Here is a 24,154-nt window from a genome sequence, read left to right as displayed (position 1 = left end):
AAGCAAAAAAATATTTTAATTTTATTACTTTATTCCTGTAACATAACAATCAAATATTCAGTATTTACAATTGTCTTAACCTACATAATAAAAATAATTAAAAATGAATAAAAATAAAATTAAAACAAATTTAAAAAGTTTGGAGGCTGTGACAGTCTACCGTTTACATACTTATTTATTTTTTTGTAACATTTATATTTACCATAGTTATCATATATTTTATAAAAGATAACTTGTAACATATACTGTAGATATAGCGTTATGTATGATGTGCTGAACATTAATAAGTTTAATATCTGTTACTAAACCACTTTTAGAAGTTAATTATTCGTTATTACACAGCGTTAATAATTATAATATAAAAAATCTATTCTCAAATAAATTAATAAATGTAGTTTACGAAGCGCGTGATCGATAGACCTGTAGATCGGATCTATAGATCATATCGACGTGAAATGGAATGCGTGAGTAAGACAAAATATAATTAATGATTTCACATCAAAAATCGTTTTGCAGACAACTTGGCGTCTTTAAACAAAGGGCAATTTTTAGAAAAAGGTTCTTTTTTAACACAATTAATCATTCGTGTGCATTCTTATATGTAGATCCTATTGTTGAACATGGACCTGAAAAGCCTTTTGTTAAATTAACACCTGTTTCGCTTAACGGTTATTTATTCACAAGTTCTAAAACAACGTGTATGTATAAAATGACATCACAAATATTACACATACACATCAATTATATTAGTTAGAACATAAGCAAGCTAGCAAGGGCAATTAAACAAGCAACATATAATAACTAAAGCTAAATGAAAACTAACAAACATAAGTTGGAAGAATGTTGTAAAATATATCAATATTTTCATAATTGATAACTAGATCAAGTTGTAAGAGCGAGATAGGCTATTTATTGGAGCATAGTAACAGATTAGCGAGCCGTAGGTACGTATAGATACTTTTACGACGAAAGGAACATTTAGCAAGTAGGTAAATAAGTATGAAAGTTAAATATTTAAACAAATAAACTAGATCAATGAAGTTACGTCGGAGTTTTAGAGTATCTAACTTGGAATAATCCAAATGAGCCTCATACGTTTGCACTTGACCATGCAAGTGTAGACGATTCTTTGTTTTTAAATTATTTTATTATTATTTATTACTTAAGATGTCATTTTTTTTATGATTGGACAAATTCACACCAATTGACCTAGTCCCATGCTAAGCTGGTGAAGCTTGTGTTATGGGTACTTATATATACATATTGAAACACCCAAGACCTAAGCACAACACCAAATGCTCATCGCATCGATGTTTGTCTCAGCCGGGGATCGGACCCGGGACCCATGGATTCGCAGTCAGTGGTACTAACCACTAGACCAATGAGCCGTCGAACATGTGGAACATGGTGTAATGGTTGCAGCACCTTACAAACTTTGTGTAAAACAAAAAAACTTGCGTTAAAAAACGTTCTAAAAATCCTTAATTATTAGAACGAATACTAACACAACTAAAACTCTTATTTAGGAAGGTAAACTAAACATTTATTGCATGGATTATGAATCATGAAAATATGATTTAGTGGAAATGTTACTGTAAAAGCTCGAACTCGACATGAGTTGGTAAATGTAAGAATTTCTGAAAATACGACGATTTTCTCGAGCTTTTAACATTCGAATTCAGTATATGCTAGGTTTTACCACTGTTCGCTAGTAGATGTTGGTTTTAGGAATAAAACAATTATTTACTTTAATTAACTATTAGACAAAACAGGTACATAGTATTATAAAGGTATCATATGATAGTAATACCAACTATAAAAACTAATACCAACTTATTTAAATTGTTTTGGAAAAACACATAACGTATATCTCTGAATATCTCAATCTCTATCATATCTATCTAACTGAATCAGTAGTTCTCTATTTGGAATTTACGAAATACAAATATAATGCTTACATAAGCTTATGACATGTTTTGATTTTCAACATTTACCATGCCATTAATGTAAATCCTAAGATTTACCAACGGAATGATGGTAAGGCCCTTTCTCCACTGCTCCGGTCCGGCGTCGGATACCGGAATGAGTCATGAGAAAAATATCGGAACGCCGGATTGCGCTTCTCCACTATATCCGATCCGACAATAATCGATACTTGTATATTTATCATGCAACACCTATATTTACTAAAACCCAAACACTTTATTTTATTAATAAAACGTTCTAAATTCTGAATATATATTGCCCTGGCTAGTTTATTACTTTTTTTATATTGTCTATCTTAAAATATTGTAATCTACTTAATAAATAGTTCACTACTACTGTAGTATAAAAATATAAATAAATAGCAACATAATTTGGTTTGGTCCAGGTTATCCAGATTCTTTCAAATAAACAAACTATAAATAAACCTGTGAATAATAATTTATAACCTCTTGGATACTTGGACCGATAAAACACCGCGTTCCGATCTAGCAAGTTATCGGATCGTTAAAAACCGGATGCCGGAGTAGTGGAGAAGTACGTAAGTACTGTTGTGAGTTTCTAAATCGGATCGGTAATTAACGTTTGCCGGACCGGAGCAGTGGAGAAACGGCCTAAGAGTTCGAATCGCAAACCTTTTGGGACATTTACCATTAGGAATTGGTAGATCTTAAGTTTTACTGGAATATGTTAGGATTTACTGCAGTTCGAGCTTTTACAGTAACAGAAACATTATTCGCTCCAGATGTTACAGAGCTGCCCATGACGCTCATACATCATAAAATTAATTTTTTTTCATTAAATAAGCATCTCGGTGAAGGTCGTTGTATATCGGGATCTTATACTATCTGACATGGGCATCACTTAACATCAGATGAGCCTCCTGCCTTATTAAAAAAAACTACGTTGTTTTTGTGTCGGCTAACTTTAATTATGTAATAATATCCCTTATTTACAGACGCAAGCGATTGCTAAACAAACGTTTTGTTACTGCATTTTTAATCAAACTTATTAATTATCAAACCTATAAACATACACAAAAGCAAAGTCATAAAGAGTTAATTGAAAAAAAAGTCGAAAAATCAAAAACTATGAATTATGAAACATCTTCCTAGAAGATACAAGCATAAAAAAAGCAAATATGCGACCATTTTTTTCAACTGACAACACCCGACGTCAGGTTTTTGTTGCCCGTTTTGAAAATTAAATTATAGGTTATAATTTTAATATGATAGGTGTGTAATAATTTATCTAGGATTGTGAGATCTTATCGCTTTATGATTGTCTATTAAATCTTTTTATTTTATCTATGCTCAAACGTCACACATGTTAAATGGATAGTTGAAATAAAAATAACCTACGAGTATATTCTAGTACAGTCGATAAATTACATTAACTTTATGTTATTATATTTAATATTAGTACACAACTTCGGTGAAAGCCTCGTAAATAGACTGCTAAATTTTTCTTGCTATCTCTTTCATGTTTTCTTCTCTTCTCTGGTGGTCGTACTCTCCACCACAAACGCGGGCAATGTGACCATATTCACTTTAACTTATTTGAGTTTAACACGTTCGTACATGATCAAGTTGACAAATAATTAAACTGGATTATAAATGGAAAATTAAATGATTACTGTTAATTAAATATACACTGGCGAGACTGACATTTAGATGGAGGGCTTAACATCAGACATTGCTGAAAAGAAACGAGTTCAATAGGCTTAAAAATAAAAATTATAATACCACTTAACCTCTTCAACCAGCTAGCTGTTTGTCAATCGTGTCCAGCTTCAAAGATTACCAGCAGAACTTTATCCTCAACATTCACTTTGGGGGCCTCATAGCCTAGCGGTCTTATTAAGTGGCAGCAAGGTGAGGGGTACCGGGTTCGATTCCCGGTTCGAGGGCACGTTTTAATTTAATTTCAATTTGTTCTTGGCCTTTGGGAGGGTTGTGCGGTACCAGGCGAGTGCCTAAACCGTACATGGGGGACATGGTCGAATTCCTAAGGCAAGAAGTAGGAATCATAAAAATCTTATACTTGACGCTGGCTAATGACTAATAAAATAATTAAAAAAAAAAATCACTTTGACAGCCGCAGGTCGAAGCATCGCCCTACCACTTTTAGGCTGAACTTTTTCATTGGTTGCTCAAAATAAAACCGTCTTTAAAACCAGATTTTTTGTTGGAAGATTTTCTCGTAAATGCAACGGATTCATTTGGAATTCCTTTTAAATTCAGTGTCAGTTCCACTGTTGCTCGAGTCTCTTCTATGAAAACCCGCATTGTAGCTTCCAGCGTGTAATGCGTAGCAGATTGACTCATATAGATCTTGATGGATAGATCAAGTATTACGTATGCAGATTTACTGCAATTCCCCCCCCCCTCTTCTCATCAAAGCAGTAAGCAAAACTCTCAAAAATAACAGTACATAAACGTATTAATCTTTTGTAGGAATCCTCGAAAATGCATTTCGTTTTAAAGCATAGACAATGTGTGGGTAATATGTGTAAAAAAGTATTACTGTCGACGTCATCACCAAATAAGAAAATACCCCCCCCCCCCCATAGTAATATTAAATTTTATCAGATTTCTTATAATCTAATTTTTTACACGCGAATATGATATAAGAACTTACGAATCAACAGCTAACTAGTAGCCCGAAATATCGCGGCACACAAATCCCTAGGGGACTTTTTGTATTGAAGTCGCACGGATGTTTTATGTTGTATAACGCGTAACCCTTCGAATTGTTTTCATTACGCACGGGGGATAATGTTATATTGTTTTTTCGCCAATAGATAACAAATGGTCAATTCAAGATTTATGTGGGAGACGGTACCTGTGACCCCAAAGAGGCTTTTCTCGCTCGTATATCGCAATACTACACAAGCTCTCTACACAAGCAGTGAATAAAATGAGACACACAAAGATAAGAGCCGTTACTAAAGTTACAAACGCTTTAACTTTTGCTCAAAAACTGAAATGGCATTGGGCTGGCCATGTAGCAAGAATGTCTAGCAGAAAGTGGACCAAACGAGTTACACAATGGAAAGGACCACCAGGCAAGAGGCGCAAGGGGAGACCCTTAAACGACTGGGAAGATGATCTCAAACGATCAGCTGGCAAAAACTGGCACTCCATAGCACAGGAACGATAAAAATGGCATCTTTGGAGGAGGCCTTTACCTAAACCGAGGTTAAATAATATATATACATATTATATATAGATAGATAACATAATCTAATATAGATTAGATAATCTAAGCTAACCTACTAACAAAATCAATATTTTTGGTTACTGTAATATAGCAACTACCAACTATTGTAAAACAGGAAATAAGAAGGCTTATTATTATTATTATATCGCAATACAGGAAATTCCACTGCCACAGGGACCAAACTTTTTAAATTATTTTAGGTTTCTATTTATCCATTATTAAAAATACTCGTTTATTTTTCTTCAATGCATGGTGAATGTCATGAAAGTGGCTGAAGCAAGAGAGGTAGAGACTGTAGAAGGTAGAGATCCGTTGTCTCTGCCCTTCGAAAAAAAGGCGTGATAATATCAATAAAAATTCTTTACAATCGTAATTTTAATCAATGGGTCACGGAGAGCGTCTTGCCAATTCTTTCCACGCCCTTGATGCTTGATAAGGGACAGTTATAATATATTTTTCACATTACATAGTATTGTATATATTATATATCCAGTTCTCCATACTGCCTTGCGATTCTGTAACTCACTTTTCGAACTCGCACAGCGGTTTTCGCAGTGGCGGTCGCGCTCAAATCAGTCGTGAAGCAGTCATTTTACGATTTGGCATTCTAATAAACAATAAACTACAAGCTTCCTCCTTATCAGAATGCCAAATGGTAAAATGCCTGAGTTACAGAATCGCAAGGCTGTTTTAATAATTTCACCGAAAATATATTATTAATTTTATTTACAAAGTGGAGGCAAACGGGCAGGAGACTTTCTGATGTTAAGTGATACCGCCGCCCATAGCCACTCACATTGAGGGTTCACAAGTTCATTGCCGATCTTTTAAAAATCGCTCTTTTCTTGAAGGACTCTAAGTAAGTTGTTATAGAGCGCAGTGTACGAGAATGTATTTCACCATGCCTCCTGCTGATAGAGGACAAATCTTTGTTTTTAAGTTATGTTATTAAATTAACTTAAGATGTCATGAGGACCATGGTGTAATGGTTGCAGTTCCTTACAAACATTGTGTAAAACAAAAAACTTGGCGATTAAAAAGAGTGGCGGAGAGTTTATTGCCAGTTCTTCTCTTTCTTTCTACGCCCTTGATTTGAGAACTGGAAGTAAGTCTTAGAAGCATAAATTAGAAGCATTTAATATACATTTCTTTTTTGACGTTCATAAGTGTACATTGTTTATACGTATATGAATAAATGATTTTGATTTGTAGCAACCAAATTACGAAGGGCAGCCTGTGAGTCTACTACCGAGTGCTGAGCGTGCCAGTGAGGGTTTTAGGCCCAACAAACTCTTTAATTTAAGTATTTATACTTAAACTATTTATTTGCCGATTGAAACGGTTAACAGTTTACCAATGATACCATAAAGATAAAAATCGCAAAGTCAAAAAGGCATCGCCGCGTTTTTTCTTCGGTGACAAAAACTAGCGGCAAAAGACGAGATCCCCGTTTGAGATAATGTGAACATAAATAACACTGTTTTCGGCATTTCAAATACACCAAAAACGGATCGTTTTAATTCGATTATACAGTATAATGGGGCATTTGGGGCTGAACATTTAAAGAGGTTTTTATGAACGCGCTAATCTAGTGGTCTACCACTTAAAATTGAGATAGACAGGGCACACACGCAAAGTTGGATGAAGGAAACAGGTAATTCTGTGGTATCCTAGAGTGAGCAGAGGATAGAGGCACAAAAGACGATGGCAAGATGACAGCCGGACCTTGAGGCCATACTGAAGCAAAGGTGATAAATGGAGCAAACAGGTAACCCTGTGGTATCCAAGAGTAACCAGAGGATAGAAGCACAAAAGACGATGGCAAGATGACAGCCGGACCTTGAGGCCATACTGAAGCAAAGGTGATAATGGAGCAAACAGGTAACCCTGTGGTATCCAAGAGTAACCAGAGGATAGAAGCACAAAAGACGATGGCAAGATGACAGCCGGACCTTGAGGCCATACTGAAGCAAAGGTGATAATGGAGCAAACAGGTAACCCTGTGGTATCCAAGAGTAACCAGAGGATAGAAGCACAAAAGACGATGGCAAGATGACAGCCGGACCTTGAGGCCATACTGAAGCAAAGGTGATAAATGGCGCAAACAGGTAACTCTGTGGTATCCAAGAGTAACCAGAGGATAGAAGCACAAAAGACGATGGCAAGATGACAGCCGGACCTTGAGGCCATACTGAAGCAAAGGTGATAATGGAGCAAACAGGTAACCCTGTGGTATCCAAGAGTAACCAGAGGATAGAAGCACAAAAGACGATGGCAAGATGACAGCCGGACCTTGAGGCCATACTGAAGCAAAGGTGATAATGGAGCAAACAGGTAACCCTGTGGTATCCAAGAGTAACCAGAGGATAGAAGCACAAAAGACGATGGCAAGATGACAGCCGGACCTTGAGGCCATACTGAAGCAAAGGTGATAAATGGCGCAAACAGGTAACTCTGTGGTATCCAAGAGTAACCAGAGGATAGAAGCACAAAAGACGATGGCAAGATGACAGCCGGACCTTGAGGCCATACTGAAGCAAAGGTGATAATGGAGCAAACAGGTAACCCTGTGGTATCCAAGAGTAACCAGAGGATAGAAGCACAAAAGACGATGGCAAGATGACAGCCGGACCTTGAGGCCATACTGAAGCAAAGGTGATAATGGAGCAAACAGGTAACCCTGTGGTATCCAAGAGTAACCAGAGGATAGAAGCACAAAAGACGATGGCAAGATGACAGCCGGACCTTGAGGCCATACTGAAGCAAAGGTGATAAATGGCGCAAACAGGTAACTCTGTGGTATCCAAGAGTAACCAGAAGATAGAAGCACAAAAAACTATGGCATCATGACATCCTCGGGCTATACTGGACCCCAGCAGCAATGAATTCTATCATTAGAGAGAGCTGGGGTCTGACAAAGCGATTAAACAGATACAATCTGAGTTCCAAGGTAGATTCTTATTATTGATTCAATTATTTATATCGCTATAAAATTACGTGGTACCCTTATTCTCGTTCGTAGGATATAAAGTTGTGCGGAAGGAGAGTTATACTTAATAAGTATTATTTGCTACGCGTCATTACATTATTATTATTTCGGCCAATGCTCAGTGGTGATGAGCCAATGATTGTGGTAACACAGAATAAAAAGGTTACGTGGCCGTTCACCATCCAGATGGATCAAGTGAAAGACACCTCGTCCTCAAAACTGGGCGCTGTACTAAGAGAGGCACTGGACAGAAACCAGTGGAAAGAGACCACTCCAGATGTTTCCTTGCTGACCACGTCGCTCAGACATGAGCTACTGACAGAAGAGAGATTACATTATATATTTTTTTATCTTTATTACATTGTCTCTGCACAAAGACATAACAATATATATAATAATCTTGATAAGTAATTTAATATTATTATTTACTAATAGGGATATTTAACATAAAATGTCCAATAACACTACTTACAGTCTCTATTAAAGGGAAGACACTCTCTTCTTGTTTACTATTTCTCCACTTACCACTGTTTAGTTTTTGTAAAACAATAAACTTCGCGATTAAAAGAGTGGCGGAGAGTTTATTGCCAGTTCTTTTCGTCCGTTCTACGCCCTCGATTTGAGAACTGGCAGTAAATTAAGAAGCATTTAATATGTATTTCTTTTTTGACGTTTGTTAGACATTGTGTTACCTAAATGAATAACTGATTTTGAATTTAGCACTTAAGAACGTGTACTCACGTTGTCACGTGTTGTCAAGATAACGAAAAAATTTCAGTAACCTCAACTCTCAAGACGGTTCGTGTAGTATATATCTTAACCTTTTGAACTAAAGGCATTCCGTGAATTCGGTTACTAGGCAACGGGCCGCGGGGGGCGTGGCAATCAATACCATCTTGCCCTCACCCACTCACCTTCACCTCGCTTTTGCTTTCAGCGAGAGTATTTGTATAAGATTGCGTTTGTTATTAAAAACAACGGGTAAATATTTATTTCTAACTAGCTGGCCTGGCGAACATCGTACCGCCTAACAGTCTATTCGGGACACCGGTCTAGCTAAAAATAAAAAAAGGAAGTTGATAATACAACAAATACATTATGTCAAAAAATAAAAAATTACATTCCCGGAACCCCTCCACTAACTCTTGAACTTTATGGTATGGTATTAAAGTTCAAATTGCCTTTAAATATTATTACGAATATTTTGTATGGGAATATAGAAAAGTGTTGTTTTTAGACTTTTTTACTCAATTTTTTTTTAATTTTCTCTCCGTAAGAACCAGCCTCGTACGTCAAGGAATATTATAAAAAAAGAATCAGACAAATCGGTCAAGCCATTTTCATGTTATGTCGTGACAACGGAAAACTGGTTTCATTTTTATATATATAGATTAAACTTCAAATTTGTTTTAAGAGTATGTCTCTCTACTCTTAGCTACAGAATATATTTAAAAACTTTGTTAATTCGTTAATTGTTAGATTTTAGATTTTACTACAAAGTATATTTTACTGAAATACAATTATTTATAATACCAATAACCGTTACAAAAAGGGACTCCTTTTTAAACGGTTTTATTTAGCTCACCCCGTTTGTTTTATTCTTGGGTCAAATTTAGTAATTCAAATTTCACCCTCTTCCTGTCAACCGATTAATCTGAAATTTTGTATACACTTTGGATTTTGGTGACAATACAATAAACTAAATAAATAAAATAAAAAAATAAATATTATATAATATTTATTTTTTTATTATATAATATATATATAACATTATATTAAAAACCGTATCTATTTTATTAATTAAATATATATTATATTTATATTATAGAATTGATTTATTTATATAAACTAACTGGCAAGGAACCTTGCAATAATGAAGCACTAAATGAATTAAACAGAATGCGAAATAAAAACTAAAAACTAGAAAATAAAAATAGGTAAAAAAACTTTTTAAGTTAAACGGTTTTATGTTAAACATACATTGCAATGTTTAAGATAAATGTACTAAAAACCAAAAAATAATAAAATAGATACAGTCGTGGGAATTATAAACATATGCATAGACTAGACTAAAATAAAACCGTAGGGCACGTCAATTGTCTACAATCGTTGATTAAAATGTTTGTTTTGTAATGTTAGACTATAATTAGGCAGTTGTTCAACCGACAACGATGGACGTGTGATAAGTAGGGCTAGAATGTGGAAACAAGCTAGCAAGCTCGATTATAAGCGAGTTTTAGGGTTTCATAGTGGTGAGCGAGTAGTACTTTTATCATATGTTTTGTCGATTAAAGACAAACTACGAGCAGTGAAACGATTCCTCGCCAGCCAGCAGTGTGAATGTCCAACGATAAACTAGTTGAAACATCTCTTTTATTTACATGGAGTGTATAACTATTGGAATTTCCATGAGCAAGAAAATAGTAAGTAATTTCAGGACGTCTGCGGGCCAACTGCCTATTTTAACGACGAATTAAACGATTCTTCTATCGCACATTAAGTCGATAATTTGTAGACAATTGACGTGCCCCACGGTTTTATTTTAGTCTAGTCTATGCATATGTTTATAATTCCCACGACTGTATCTATTTTATTATTTTTTGGTTTTTAGTACATTTATCTTAAACATTGCAATGTATGTTTAACATAAAACCGTTTAACTTAAAAAGTTTTTTTACCTATTTTTTTTATATTTCAGTTATTATATTATATTTTTTAAGGTTTTTAGTTGTAGGTTCATTGTAACAACTTGACCTCTTCAGGCCAATTGGAGCAGCGAACATTGAACTCAGTAAGTTAATTAATGTCGTATTAATTTTGTAGGTAAATTGTAGAAACTTTTTGTAAAACGTTACGATGCGGGGCGGGGATTAAATTACGCGTTATTGTTAATATTATTTTCTTACACCACATAATAGTAACTATAGAGTCACTAGGTGGTCTCGAAACATTTTACTATACTTGGGTACAGTAATGTTTTGGGTACTGAATAACGTTACGCCGAGTTACATGGGGGGGGGGGGTCAACAATCTCCAAAAATTGCGTTACGTAACACTTGAACGCTCCCTAACAGTCCATGCACGGTTTAAATATATATTTAGTTCTAGTTGTGTTCCGAAAAAAGTGTCTAATCGGAAAAGCGTTATTATCGCATAAATTGTATGGGGTACGTCTCAGCCAGACTCCACCGATACAGTATTAGCGCACAAAGGTCCGCGTGTCTGATGCAGGCACGGGGGTGAGAATTATGACCTGTCATTATCAGAAATACCTGGATACTAATTTTGGTACTATATTAAAAAACAAATACTTATATTGACATAGTCATTTGAGTATTATAAAGTCTGTTTCACAATGTGTGTATAAAGTACCAAATAGTTTGGAAAATCCAAAAGTGCACGCCTCATAGCGGTCATTCACATTAAAAAAAAAAAAATCATTCGTTTACATTTTATTTTTTTTATTTTTACTTCTTACTACTTACTTAATATAATAAAAAATATATAGTGGCGCCATAACTCTAAGGTGAGGAAAATACACAGTCGTATTTTAGTTTTTTACAAATTATAATTAAACGACAGTACTTAGGCTAATATTAACTAGGAATCAGCCCAGGGTATAACTTTATATAATAAGAAAAAAAGTATTCTGGTACGATAAATTTTTCGACCAATTTCTCTGCCACATAATAATAATAATAATAATAATAAGTCATTTAATCATTTAGGTACAATTTGTACTCTTATGCATGTCAACTCTCCATCTTACAGCGGCACTAGTGCCCACACATTGTCATCGTCTATAAATTCCCGAACAGTGTAATATCCTCCCTTTGTTAGGGTTTTCTTGATGCAAAGCTTAAACTCATGTATCGGAAGTTTGGTTACACGGTCCGGAATCTTGTTAAATATCTGTATACATTTCCCCACAAATGAGTGAGCAGTTTTATTAAGTCTGAAAGCTGGAAAATCAAGTCTATTCCTACTTCTTGTGTTTAAATTGTGACAGTCACTGCGCTTTATAAATTTATTAATGTTTTTATAAACGTACATAATATTTTCATACACATATTGGGAGGCAACTGTTAAAATACCAATCTCTTTAAATAATTCTCTTAGCGAGTCACGCGGTTTTAATTTGTATATAGCGCGTATTGCTCTTTTTTGTAAAACAAAAATATCTTGAATATCGGCCGCTGAGCCCCACAACAATATACCATATGTCATAACACTATGGAAGTAACTGAAGTATACAAGCCTCGCCGTTTCGACATCAGACATCCATCTAATCTTTCTTATCGCAAAAGCAGCCGAACTAAGTCTTGCCGATAGATTTGTAATATGGGGCTTCCATTGCAAACGAGAATCTAGAGTGATCCCTAAAAATACAGTTGAATCAACACATTGAATTATTTCCTCATTAATACTAATGTTTGTACTGACCTGTTTTACGTTAGGCAAAGAAAATCTAATACATTTTGTTTTATTAGAATTTAGTAACAAGTTATTATAAGTAAACCAACACATAACTCGGGAAAGGGCATCATTTACCTCGTCAAAATTTATTGCGTTCCTACTGATTTTAAAAATAAGAGATGTATCATCTGCAAATAATACCGTTTCACATAAGTTATTTATATAAAATGGCAGGTCATTTATGTAGATAAGAAAGAGCAACGGCCCCAATATCGACCCCTGAGGCACACCCATGAGAATAGGAGCTCCTAAAGACTCTGCTTTATTTATAACCACTTTTTGTAATCGGTCACTCAAGTATGAATTTATTATTTTTATTGAGTTTGCTGAGACGCCATAATACTGTAATTTTCCCAATAATGTTTTATGCTCTACACAGTCAAAAGCCTTGGACAGGTCACAGAAGACAGCTAAAGCATCCTGTTTATTTTCCCAGGCATCGAATATTTGCTTCATGAGCTCCACACCCGCATCCGTACTACATCTACCCTTAGTAAAACCGAATTGTCTATCATGAAATAGTTTATTTAATCTAAAATGTGAAAGCAATTGCTTATGAATAATTTTTTCAAATATTTTACTTAGAGTTGGTAAAATTGATATAGGGCGGAAATTCGTGGGGTCCGATTTGTCTCCAGACTTAAATAAAGGAATAATTTTACTATATTTCATGAGATTGGGAAAACCCCCATCATCGATACATCTATTAAAAATAATCGTTAGATAAGGAGAAATATTTCCAATTATTGGTGCTATTACAGCTACTGATATGCCCCATAGATCTTCTGTTTTCTTCTTATTCAACGATCTAAATGCCTTTACAATAGAATCCGTGTTAATTTTATGAAAATCGAATGCACTACTATTTTTATTTGTGCTAGACGTTAAAAGTGAAAGCGCGAATTGCGTAGATGAATTCAGTTTACTAGTGATTCTTGCAGGGATTTCAGAGAAAAAGGACTCCATAGCATTTGCGACCGCTGCATCTTTTTTTATAATTTTGCCATTAATATTAATTTCAAAAGAGCTATCTTTAAATGAAGTTTTACCAGTTTCTTGATTAATAATGTTCCAAGTGGTCTTAATTTTATTGTCCGATTTTTTTATTTTATTACTCAAATAATTTGCCTTTGCTATATTACAAACTTTTTTAAATATTTTTGAATAATTTCTGACATAGTTTATAAGCGACTGCTCAGTAGAAATAGACTTTTCATAATATAGATCATACAATTTTCTTCTACTAACGTAAATACCTGGTGTGGCCCAGTCACAGAATTTCATTTTAGAGTTTAAAGAAACAGTTTTTTGTTTAAATATGCTAGCAAATTCTATGCTTATTTGTTGACATAAATATTCGTATTGCTCATTAGCATCATTTGAATTTTTAAGAAACCTAAGTTTATTCTTAATATTATTTTCAAAAACCTTTAAGCGTTTGTCCGTTATTGGCCTAAAAGTAATTTTTATGTCTTGTTTAACCCTATGGCGCTCAACAATGATTTTTTGTCCACTATGATCTGAATCCACCCAGTTAACAATACATTTTTCATATAAAACGCAATCAGAAAAAATGTTATCCAAGCAGGTAGCTGATAGGGGGGTAATCCTAGTTGGTTCAAAGAAAGAATATTGTAGATTGAACGACCCAAATAAATTAGTAAATCTACTTGTATATGTACTAGAAACTAAAATATTTAAATTGAAATCCCCACAGACAACCATCTTTTTGTTATTTTTACTTATAATATTAAGAACATTTTCCATAGAAGACTCAAACAGATCATAGCTTCCAGAAGGGGGTCTGTATACACACACAATTATAAATTGTTCAAATTCCACACAAGAAATTTCTATCGTTTGTTCAATGGAATGTTTTATTATGTCTAATCTTTCTTTATATTTGATATTGTTTTGTAACATTATTAATGACCCACCTCTAATTGCACATTCCCTAGTAAATGCACTAACAATTTTATAATTTTCAATACAATCTAATAATTCATTTTTTTTTAACCAATGCTCTGTGAGACATAATACATGGATATTCTGACTGTTTAAAAACAAAGAGATTTCTAGATTCTTTCCAGAAAAACCTTGTATATTCTGGTGTACTATTTTAAGGTTGCTAGAGGCCTTCTCTGTTGTCTTATTATTTAATTTAAATATTTAATTTGGGACAAGCATTTATGTGCATCATAGTTAGATTGCTCAATAGGGGCAACTATTTCATGACTAATTTGCTCCAAGGGAGCACTGTCGGAACTCTGCTGCTGTATAAAGGCATTGTCTAACCTAATAATAGAAGACTGCTCAAATAAAGCAGATTTAGCAGCCAAGTTCTTGGCTGAAGTTAGTAAATAAAAGCTTAGCGTTACTGCTAATTGTTTTTTACCAAATTTAGATAGAAACAATCTATCCTTTCTTAAAAAAAAGCTGTTATCAACAAATGACAATTTATTTATGTCAATTATATTTATTTTGTTTGAATAATACGATAAACTATCCAATGTCACATTTAATTTGTATCTTAAATTATTTTCCTTCTGCGTCAAACTCTTACTATAGGGAAATGTAAACATTACAATGTTTTTAACTTCAACACTTTGAAGATGGATACATGGATCCATAAACACAGACTGACGGACGTCCAAGAATGATTGATTTTAATGTTATTATTTACTATGTTAAACAAAATAATTGTTCATAAAAAATACCGTATATTGATAGATTATTTAACTCGATTTTAGTGCACTCATATTATCCTGTAAGTGTTATATTAGTGAGAAAAAAGTCATTCACGTTTCGAAAGACTGGTTTTTTTTACATGTCGAGAGTAGAGCACTGCGAGGCGTGCAATAGCTATGTAACACATAAATTATTTGGAAGATAAATTGTGCTATTTGACATTCATCGGACTCATAACTTATGATGGACTTTATGTGACGAATAGCGCTATCTGACAGTCGTGAAACGCAACAATAGTGTTTATCCTACCAATAAGTAATAAATAGCTAATTTAGAACTTATGTAGAACTTATCTGTACATTGTGAAACAGACCCTTAGTAACATTAAGTCTATCTAACATATAAAATTCTCGTGTCACAATGTTCGTTCCAATACTCCTCCGAAACGGCTCGACTGATTCTTACGAAATGTTTTATGCATATTCAGTAAGTCTGAAAATCGGCTACTATCTTTCAAACCCCTAAATGTTAAGGGTGTTCCACCTAAATTTTATTTTTGAGATAATTTTTTTTTTATGATACAGCATACAAAATTACAAACAACCCTTAATTTTCATCCCTCTACGATCAACCCCTATTTTTTATTAAAATCTTATGACTTGAACTCTGAGGTTTATATAGAGACAATTCACAGAAAAACCTAAAAAGTTTTCATGAACAGTCTCTGGGGTAGCATAGCAAAATGTTCCATGTTGGTATGTACTAAAAAGGTAGGCTAAGTAAAATCACATTAAGAAGAAACGAAGTTCGCGGGGGCAGCTAGTTTTATTATATTTATAAGTATACTCTGACGAATTGAATGTCTCCGCCAAATTCTCTACTTATCCTTGCTACTAACTTGACAATCATTTCCCGCTATCTCTTTTATTTCATCTTCCCACGTTTCTGGTGGGCTTCTTCTCATTTCTCTTCCCACTGGGGCATTCCATGTAAGGACCTTTTTGAACCATCTGCCATAACGCGGGCATATTAATACTTACTATAAATTGAATAACCACTTATAACCACCACCAATATACCACATTCTGGTGCAGAAGTTGTTGATAGTCTATCGAATATATTATCTATATAGGGAACTGATGATTGGGGAAGTTTTAAGTCGAAATTTGGCGCGATCTATGGGTAACATTTAAAAACGATATCAAGAATTCCGTTTTGATATCGTAACTAGTACCGCCTGTGAGTGTGGCGAGAGCTATTCTGACCTGAATCATGTTTTCTTTTCTTGTCCTAAATATGACCACTCTTCCTTATTTATTCTTTAGTATCTCTCTGTTCCCCTTCCTACCAATATTTCTTTACTTCTTCGAGATTTCAATCCCTTCCGTACTTCAAAATCCAATACATTTTTGACATACATGATACAAGAGTCGCACTTAGTCCTACGTCGCGTTACTCTCTAAATCTCTCAAGACCTGTATTCACTTTGCTTAGTGCGAGTGCAAGTGATTAGTAATTGACATTGATTAGTGCAGGTGTGTAGTGCAAGTAGTGTCCAATTATTGTTTAGTGGCTCTGTTAAGTAGATTCAGTTGTCAATAGTTTGGCAGGCACGCTGCGGGTGAGGGGGAAGGGAGGGCGCACGCGACGTCACTACTCGCAGTTCACTCGCAAAAAAATAGAATCACTTTACTACGCCGCCAATTAATCAGTCGCCGTCCACACTTGTATTCTCCTAATCACTAATCAAAGTAAATACATGCCTTCAGATTCAGTGTCGAGATTTACCTTAAACTACTGTGTCAAAACCGAATACATTTTTGAGTCACAAAGTATCGTTACGTGTGATTACATACGAACTAGATATGTCCAATGTGTTTTTTACAAATGGAAGTGATACATAGACATAATATTTATTATAAACGAAAACACACATAAACACACAAAATAACAATACTTAAAGAAAAAATAAAATAAGACGTATCAAAAACAATAAAAATTTGCCATTCGGTTCGCTTCTAGTGTGCAATGTGTGTGTACTGTGGTTGTAATTGGCCCTGGCTCAGCATTATGCTGAGGAGTAGAAAGTTCCACAGCGCTGGTCATTCTGCCAGAGACCACAGCAGCTAGTTTGCGCCTAAGTAGCAAAGAAAAATAATAATACTAAGTAGAAAATAATAATATTAAAGTTGTGAATAATGAAAATCGTGTGTAAGGGTGTATAATAAATAAAATAAAATAAAAAGTTAAAAATTAGTAATACTTAGCGCTGTCATAGCTTACCCTATGATATATTTACCTTGTTCCTAGAATTCCAAACTAAATATTTGTTTAGTCCCATCTAATTAATACAAATTGTCCTTCACCAGAATCATAATAGCCCTGTCTGGCTGATGGGTCACAACCACAAATATATGAACCATAAAACCACGATTACGTTTTATAAACACTACATTTATAACGACTTTATGATTGTATTATTTATTTTATGTAATATATTATCCTGGGACTTTTGATTTTTTCTAAATGCCCCTTTCAAATATTTAAAATTTCTTGCGTTGACCATTAATTTATAGTATTCGGGTAACGTGATCTGTGTGGAGGAGGCTTTTTAGTTTAAGCAATGAATATTAAAATTAGGTTGAGGGGCATCTTTTTGGGATTTGCTGTGAGGGTCATGCAGGGGGTTGTCAAAAGAAATAGGTAGTAGTAGAAATGGTAATCTTTATATATATAATTCTTCTGTGAGTGTGTATGTCACTGAACTTCTCTCAAACGACTGGACCGATTTTGATGAAATTTTTTGTGTGTGTTCAAGGGGATCTGGGAATGGTTTAGATTCACAAATCAGCCCGCCAGATGGCGCTGCAGTCGGTACTTTCATACTTTGCTTTACTAATCGCTTGAAATATCATGCAGGACAACGTCTGTCGGGTCCACTAGTATAGTAAAATAAAGTAAACATTCGGATAACCAATACCATTTATGTAACCTTTGTAACACCTCCGACGACTACATAGTCGGGGAATTATTTGGAAAACGTTATTTAAAAAAAAATAGAAGAGTAGTATTGTTTGTTACTGTATAGTTAAAATGTTTGTCATTAACAATCCTTTAAAATTATCATTATAATTGCCTGTATTTACATTATCAGGATTACATTAAGTACTATAAATATGTTTAACATTACACAATCACCGACGGAGTGAAATACATCCTCCAATTTTGCAATCCATGAATTATCATAATACTAGATAAATTATAATAACTATGAATATTAAAATTATGAACTGGGAGGTCTAAGATTTGCTTCCCAATGAATCAATATTTTAATGAAACATAGGCGTATATATAGCAAATAAATTGTGTTTCATTCTACAATTTAAAATATTTAAAAGGCCAGCAACGCACTTGCGTCAGAAGACAGTAGCATCAGATGAGTCGTCTCGTCAAAAGTCATTTAATCATATAGGTAACACAACGTCAAAAAAAATGTATATGAAATGCTTCTAACTTTACATTTAGTGCCAGTAATCAAGGGCGTAGAACGGAAGAGAAGAACTGGCAATAAACTCTCCGCCACTCTTTCTAATGGCCATGTTTTTTTTACACAACGTTTGTAAGGATTTGCAACCATTACACCATGTTCCACATGACATCTTAAGTAATTAATAATAATAAAATAAATTAAAAATAAAGGCTTGTCCTTTATTGTTCTATAAAAAATGATAATTAACGATCTTTGTCATGTTATTGAAAAATCGTCTATTTTTTATAGTCCATCTGAAAATTATAACAGTTATAAAAAGTCCTCTCCATACTCGTAAAATGTTCTACAGGCTCCAGCGACGCAGGCACAGGCAGTTATGACGCTACGAGCGCGAGCGGGACGCGCACTAAATTTGAATATTTTAATCCTTAATTTAAATTTTTGACATTTTTATTTTATGTTGGTATTCGTGTACTTTAATTTTTGAAGTTATTTGTCATTTGTCGGTTCGGTTATGGCGCCTTGTCTTGGTATCAGCTTATCTGTATAAACAATACGTTGTGCACTAACATACAAGAACCTATCTTTGCCATTTATTGTATATTAGCGACGGGTACAATGCTGATACTAAATTAAAAGTGCTTTAGGGAGATCGCGGACTCCGAAAATCATATGCTGTAAAGGGCCATATAGATCTATGTATATTATATCAACAATGTATTTAAGGTATTTAATTGGATAAAGATTAAATTGCTGTATTGGTAAATATCGCTTCGAAAATTAGCCATTATTTGTCGTAAAAAGTAAATGACAAACAAATGTTATTGTGGGATATCCATAAGAGTTACAGAGTTACCATCGTGGAGTTTTCTGTAGACCTTTTCAATGTATACAATACTTAGTACTAATTATTTTTATAAATCACGTAGGGTTCAGCTTGCGTTTGCAATGTAAGCGGAAAAAATGTACCTAATTATTTACATCACATTAGAAACCTCAGAAAACAGTATTTCTCCAATATTTAATGAATGTAATTATACATATAAATCTTGCTCTTCAATCACTCTATCTATTAAAAATAACCGCATCAAAATCCGTTGCGTAGTTTTAAAGATTTAAGCAAACATAGGGATATAGGGACAGAGAAAGCGACTTTTATACTATGTAGTGATATATACCAACGGCGCTACAACCTTTCAAGTCTGGATCTCAGATTTCTGTATCTTTTTTTCTAATACGCAATGTCATGAAAATGGATGTTAGGTATGTCAGGACCGTAGCAAGAAGATCCGTATGTGGAGGACCTTTACCAGTCTACTGACTGATCCCAGTCGCTGAGATCGAGAAGTTCTATATATCCTCAGAGGCCAGTATAACTGCGTTAGCGTGATTCAGGGCATAACGTCATCGAGGTGATTTGAAAGCGCAGATTGCAGGTGTCGCTACACGCGGCCTGTCTACGGCGTAAATAAATAAATATTTTTAGGTTAGATTATACCGGCGAACTGGTAATAAACATGCATTTTGTAATATAAAATTTGCAGCTACAACCATCTACCTGTATAGTTCAAAATACACTGTAAACTCTATATAGTCTGTGCCTAATGATTATGTTAACGTAAAATTGTAAAAACCGTTAGATTGTAATCTATCTCGCGAGATTATAAACTGTCGAAAGATTGTGAACCTCAGCTTACTGCTTACACTTTAACGTATTATTATTTGGTAGATTGTACTACACTAACTTAGTTATCATTCAAACTTCTTTGGTCAATTACAGATTAATTTTACTTTCCAACAATTTCATATAACTACCGAATAATAATACGTTAAATTGTAAGCAGTAAGCTGAGGTTCACAATCTGTCGACAGTTTATAATCTCGCGAGATAGATTATAATCTAACGGTGTTTACAATTTTACGGTGACAATTATAGTCTTTGCGAAAAGAAAACCGTCGTAAATTTGTTGTCACAGCTAAATATCCTTTTTGTTATGGTATATAATACGTTATTATAGTTCCACAGTAATCCTGAATACTATGAAAAAATATAAAATTTTTGTATATATGTTAACGTAAAATTGTAAAAACCGTTAGATTGTAATCTATCTCGCGAGATTATAAACTGTCGAAAGATTGTGAACCTCAGCGTACTGCTTACAATTTAACGTATTATTATTCGGTAGATTGTACTACACTAACTTAGTTATCATTCAAACTTCTTTGGTCAATTACAGATTAATTTTACTTCCCAACAATTTCATATAACTACCGAATAATAATACCTTAAATTGTAAGCATTTCGTTGAGGTTCACAATCTTTCGACAGTTTACAATATCGCGAGATAAATTACAATCTAACGGTGTTTACAATTTTACGGTGACATATACATAATATTATTTGTTCGCATATTTGCCACGCCGCGGCCGCTCTCTTTCTACACAGAGCATAGTGATACCGTGGGTCCGCGCTTTTTTTGGCGTTAGAGGTATTATACGGAAAGAAAACAATAAGTCGATTAAAGACGTTATATGGAGTTTAATATTTTATTTTAAAATTACTTGGAATTATTGATAAACCCTAATGATCACCAAATAAGAAGGTTAACTAAACGAATGTATTCCCAAGTCGAACCATGACAAGCTAACGTCTGCGATGTCTTAAAACAATATGATTTTTCATTTAACTATTAATAATATAAAATCATAATGTATATTTAATTAATAGTTTTTCTTTAAACCAAATTAACGTATGTAACAATAATTATGAATGGCGCTAAAATTGTGTTTTTTATTCTATATTTAGACGTCATTATAGAAACTATATATAAATTTTATAATAAATGAGTTGTTTTATTAACATATAGTTATTGGAGTATAATCTGTATTACTTATATTAATTAAAATAATACATACTAATATAAAAAGGGTGTGCTTTAACGCGCTAACCTCACTATATATTTCATAATTTCATATTTAAAAAATGTTGGCGAATCCATATGTGAAGTATCCCGTATCTCTATATATTATGATATAGGGATATCATATACTAGTGAATATATGAACGAATTAAAGGGGGTGAAACCCCGAGACCCAAGATATTTTATATTTATTAATACATCGTAGCATGTACAGAATACAATTGACATAATTAAATACAATTGACATGATTAAATAAAAAGGACTGGCGGCCTTACCGGCGCTTTCGAGCGATCTCTTCCAGGCAACCACTGTAATAAAAAAATTAGTTTATAAAATTTTCGAACACAGGTCCAATAGTGTTAGTATATTGACTCAAAAAGCGCTACGGTCTCGGCTGTATTCTATTTCGTGATATTTATTGTTCAAATAAGCCAGTAGGTATGAGTAGGTAATCAGCCTTTTGTCATACATGAAGTTTTAGCTCTTATGCCGGTTGTTAAAATAATAGTCATAAAACATGTTTTTACTATTTAAAAATTATTATGGCGATATTAACCGAGCGATATATAATAAACGCGTGGCTATATCTCAAGGCCAAGAGGCTATTTAATTAACTTATCTTCATAATTATACTATTAGTGACTCGCCATCTGCGGATTAGTAAAATTATGTCAAAATAAATTCTTTATTCAAATTTTTATAATTTGTAGTGTTGCCATAATAAAATGATTTATGTGACATGAGTTGTTGGATGTAAATGTTAACCGTATTATAATTATGTTTATTTCAACTATAAAATGAGTTCTCGAATTTGATAGTTTGAATATTTAATGTATTTAATTAATTAACGTTTCCGTAATAAGTAACAAATTATGTACGTAATTCAAAGAGTTAAAATATTCTATAGACTATAAGCAATAACGTCATCGGACGTTTTAGCGGGAAAACTTTTTTTAAATTTTAATGGCGGCGAAACTAAATTTAGAAGTCCTTTATCCTAAAAATGAATATAATCATATTGATATTAAATACTTATCGTATTATCATATAATTAAACAAGATGACATATCATATAATAGAAAAAAGTATTGTTATAAAAAAATTCAGATCGCTTGCGCAAGACGAGGTGGCCGAGTGGTTAAGGCGTTGGACTGCTAATCCAATGTGCTCTGCACGCGTGGGTTCGAATCCCATCCTCGTCGAAACATTTTAATTTTTTTATTTGTAAATCTTTAATTTTCTTTAAGATTTGAAAATATTTCTAATCATTGTGATTTTTTTGATTAAACTTTGACTTAATTGTTATAAGTTAATAAATTAAAAATTGACTGATCTTATATTATTGTATAAGTTCAAAGCGTAAAAGATATATTCTTAAATAATATAAAAAGAGCCCAACAAAATTCTAAATACTGCCGTAAATAAAATTCATGACATCCCGCAAGCTATTCTATTTCTTATTGGATCTTCTTCTCTTCTTCGGTAAAATCTTTAATCTCTGGACATACTCGTATAAATTTAATCAAACGTTAAAAAGAAAACATAACTCTATCATTTCTCTTAATCAAAATTTTTGTACAACTAAGCCTGGCTCCGCATAGTTGCACCCTTGGTACCTAAAGACCAGGCAGAATAGCGTTGGCCTAGTGGCTTGGACTCTTCTTTCTCTTTAAAACTGACTCATGCGGTGAACTCACCATCGCGAGGATGTGCCTTAGACGCAAACATTTTCTTTCGACATGCACAGAAGACTGACCTATTTGTATATTAAAGACTCTTTGGTCTAGTGGTTAGTACCCCTGACTGCGAATCCATGGGTCCCGGGTTCGATCCCCGCTGAGACGAACTTCGATGTGATGAGCATTTGGTGTTGTGCTTAGGTCTTGGGTGTTTAAATATGTATTTATATGTCTATCTATCTATCATATGTATGTATATTGTATATCCGTTGCCTAGTACCCATAACACAAGCTTCACCAGCTTAGCATGGGACTAGGTCAATTGGTGTGAATTGTCTTTAAAAAAAAAAGAAAAACACAACAGATCTGGGATCGAGAGTTGCATTGGTTTTTTATAAACTCGACATAATTTAACATTACGATCTAGGCTAGCTTAAGACTAAACCAACACTAAACTATATAATTCCATATTAACTCCTTAGCAGAACGAAAAACTAACTAAAATAACTAATAAGTACATATAATCTTAAAAACTACAACATTGATAAAACTTTTTGTATCTCTGCACAAAGACATAATTTATCTAGATTATAGTCTAACTTAAGACTAATTAGTAATTTAATATTAACTTTATTTATTAAAAAGGATATTTAACGTAATAAAGTGTCCAATAACACTAATAAATTTGACGAATATTTAAATGAT

At 33.7% G+C, this 24,154-nt stretch overlaps 1 long non-coding RNA gene and 1 other non-coding gene across 2 annotated transcripts; one reads left to right on the top strand and one right to left on the bottom strand.

The window, feature by feature from the left end:
• Window positions 1-12,369: 12,369 nt before the first annotated feature.
• Window positions 12,370-13,214, bottom strand: LOC125061923. The gene is made up of 2 exons (XR_007119107.1): window positions 12,638-13,214; window positions 12,370-12,573 (listed from the first exon to the last, which is right to left on the bottom strand). It is a non-coding gene; the product is annotated as an uncharacterized LOC125061923 (long non-coding RNA).
• A 9,676-nt stretch (window positions 13,215-22,890) lies between these two features.
• On the top strand, window positions 22,891-22,972 carry Trnas-gcu. The gene has a single exon. It is a non-coding gene; the product is annotated as a tRNA-Ser (tRNA).
• The last annotated feature ends 1,182 nt before the right edge of the window (window positions 22,973-24,154 follow it).

The sequence above is a fragment of the Pieris napi genome, chromosome 24, assembly GCF_905475465.1.
Source record: "Pieris napi chromosome 24, ilPieNapi1.2, whole genome shotgun sequence".
In the NCBI taxonomy this organism is placed as follows: domain Eukaryota; kingdom Metazoa; phylum Arthropoda; class Insecta; order Lepidoptera; family Pieridae; genus Pieris; species Pieris napi.
The sequence above is the reverse complement of the archived record's forward strand: the minus strand, read 5'-3'. Positions and strand labels throughout refer to the sequence as shown.